This window comes from Nomascus leucogenys, chromosome 4 (genome assembly GCF_006542625.1).
Source record: "Nomascus leucogenys isolate Asia chromosome 4, Asia_NLE_v1, whole genome shotgun sequence".
NCBI lineage: Eukaryota > Metazoa > Chordata > Mammalia > Primates > Hylobatidae > Nomascus > Nomascus leucogenys.
In genome coordinates, this window is record NC_044384.1 from 115266328 (window position 1) to 115269552 (window position 3225).

At 41.3% G+C, this 3225-nt stretch overlaps 1 pseudogene; it reads left to right on the forward strand.

Annotated features, from left to right (window-relative positions):
• Positions 1–2297: 2297 nt before the first annotated feature.
• LOC100594306 lies at positions 2298–3008 on the forward strand (annotated as a pseudogene).
• Positions 3009–3225: the final 217 nt, after the last annotated feature.

Consider the following 3225-nt stretch of genomic DNA (forward strand, 5'->3'; position numbering starts at 1 on the left):
AGTTTCCCCTAGAAAGAGAGGCTTACTAGGATCCTTCAGTGACTGTTCCCAGAATTGACTTGAAGAATTGTATCCTCGTATTGCAAGGGGTGGACTATAGAGGACACCCAGATTATCAGGACTGAAGGATTTATTTTCCCAAATGCTGGGAGTGCTTCCAGCAGACAGCTCTTATCTATTAGCCTTCTTTGGAAAGTGCCTAAACTCAAGAGAGCTGCTTTGCCCAGGGTTATAGCTGGTGCCCTGGCTTGCCTTTGGGACTTCTTGAAAAGTTGAGAATTCACATTTCTCTGGTCAGCTCCAGTGATGAGGACCAAGATTTTTGTTTGACCACAGATACCTGAACTTGGAATTTTACGTTGGTCAAAAGCACATGTCCTCCCACCATACTCCACCATCCTCAAAGAGTATTCCTCATGTATTTTTTAGCTCATCACTAGTCCTCCCAAATCAGTCCTCTCTAGGTCTCATCACAATCACCTATGTATGGGATCTCCTTTTGTGGTTCAGCCTGCTTTACTTACTTATCTTCTGTTACTACTTTGATCTTACAATCGGGACTTGGGTGGGTAAGTCAAAAATAAAATTCTAAGGCCACCAACCATCTGAATGGACCCCTCCTTTCAGCCAGGGACATTCCAAAGTTAACCTGAAAATCTTAGTTCAGGCCATCATGGGAAGGGGGGTCAGATATGCCTCATTATACCCTCCTGCTTTTTGTAATTCAGGAAAAGCCTGAACCAGTGGTTAACATCAACCAGCACGTTCTAATACTTAGCCTGTCCTTAAGTACTAACTGAGCAGAAACGTAAACCACTTTACCAATCATCCTCCGCTTCTCCATCCTTGTTAATTTAAGCCTTCCTGAGGATACGTGGAGGCTTCATCTGCGTGATAAAACCTAGGTCTTCACGACCACTTATTCTAAACCAGACATTCCTTTCTATTGATAATAACGCTTTCAACCAAATGTCAATCAGAAAATTTTGAAATCTACCTATGACCTGGAAACCCCAACTTAGAGTTGTCCCACACTTCCAGATCAAACCAGTGTAAATTTTACATGAATTGACTGATGTATTATGTCTCCCTAAGTTGTATAAAAACAAGCTATTCCCCAACCATCTTAGGCACATGTCAGAATCTCCTGAGGCTGTATCATGGATGTGTCCTTAACCTCACCAAAATAAACTTTCTAAATTGATTGAGACCTGTCTCAGACTTTTGGGTTCACAGGTGTAAGTGGAGTGAAGACTGACTTCCTTTCTCTCACAGGCCATATGAATCTTGGTATCTAGAATGAGGCTGGGGAGGTGTTTACACATGAAAACTAGGGCATGTCTCCCTAAGAAATTGGCCATCTCCAGGACTCCCAAAGAAATAACCTTTGCTATATGGTGATTTGCAGACCAATAGTGTTAAGGAGAGAAGATACATCCCTCTAAGCTGTAATCATCACAAAGCAAGCTATAATTTTAGAAATTGATACTTGGAAGGTATTATATGTTAACAGTTACAGTCAGGAAACTGGTAGTCAGAATGGAATGAAAGCAAAGAAGAATTATTTAGAAGACAAATGGGATTTAGGTGGGATTTGGACTCTGCAGAAAATCTCATGGCTGCCAGATTCAGCTAGAAAAGCACATTATCAGTGTTTAACTTATTTTTTCTAATGCCAACATATGTCCCCCAGTTTCCTTTGTAGTCACACCTTGAAGTGGAAGTGCCCTTTTTTTCTTTTTTTGAGACGGAGTCTCACTGTGTTGCCCAGGCTGGAGTGCAGTGGTGCCATCTCGGCTCACTGCAAGCTCCGCCTCCTGGGTTCACGCCATTCTCCTGCCTCAGCCTCCCGAGTAGCTGGGACTACAGGTGCCTGCCACCATGCCGGGCTAATTTTTTTTTTTTGGATTTTTTTAGTAGAGACGGGGTTTCACCGTGTTTGCCAGGATGGTCTCGATCTCCTGACCTTGTGATCCACCTGCCTCGGCCTCCCAAAGTGCTGGGATTACAGGCGTGAGCCACCGTGCCCAGCCAGAAGTGCCCTTTAAGTCAACAGTCTCACCTTTCAGGGCAGGCAGATACGAGATATTACAAATATATTGTAAACTCTGCAGAGTTAAAGTTGACTTCAGAATACAAATTTCATGTACCAAAGTAGCATTACGTTTTCTCTCTTCAGAAATGCAAATCAAAACCACAGTGAGATACCATCTCACACTGGCCGGAATGGTTATTATTAAAAAGACAGACATATGTGTGGGACTTTCATTTATCAGAACCCAGGAACTCAAGCTTTCATGAGCTTCTGGGTGGACAAGTACCAGCCCTAATCCTTGGGATGGATGGAGTATCGCAGGGAGCAGGCAGCCCAGCTGTACAACCTGGTGCAGGGTGGTGAGTTTCCTCACCTTTAAGTGTATGGACCATCAGGTGCTGGAAAAAAGACAAGTGCTATGTGTGTTCTACATGAACTTTATGGTGTTGGAGTGGAAAAATTGAGAATTAAATATCAGACCATCAGGACTCCATCTAAAAAAATTGAAATTAGCACCACTGCAAATAATTACCACCTTGAAGTTAATCCCAGTGGTGCTGGAAATATTGATGAGGTAGTAATTCAAAGATGTTGAAAACAGTGGCTCAGTCACAGCAACTTGAAACAAACTGTCAGATATTTTAAAATGGTATTATTGACAGAAGTTGACAAACTCATTAAAGATGCTCAACATGCCTTGTATGCCTTGTAAAGAACCATGGAAAAGTATATGTCCACCTGCAGATTGATCTTGTGCTACAATTCTACATCTAATGTGATACCACCTATTTGTAGTAGGTGCTTGGCAGTTTGTGTGCCTGCTCCCAGCATTGGAGATATTTACCATGTGTTGTGTACTGTGTACAAGAAGGAAGATCTGAATCTTCCTTCACAACTGACTCATAGACTTGCAGAGAAGTCCTGCAGAAATCTCAGAAAAGCCCTGCTTATGTGTGAAGCAGCATATCACTAGAGACTTCATGGACATTAAGAGGATGATAAGAAAATATTATAAATAAGTCTAATCATATAAATTTGACAATTTAGATGAAATAGATTCCTTAAAAGCCACAAACTGTTGAATTCACTGAGAATATATATAATATATAATTAATATATATAATTAATAAGTATATGTGTGTGTAACCAGAGAAATGCAAATCAAAACCACAGTGAGATACCATCTCACA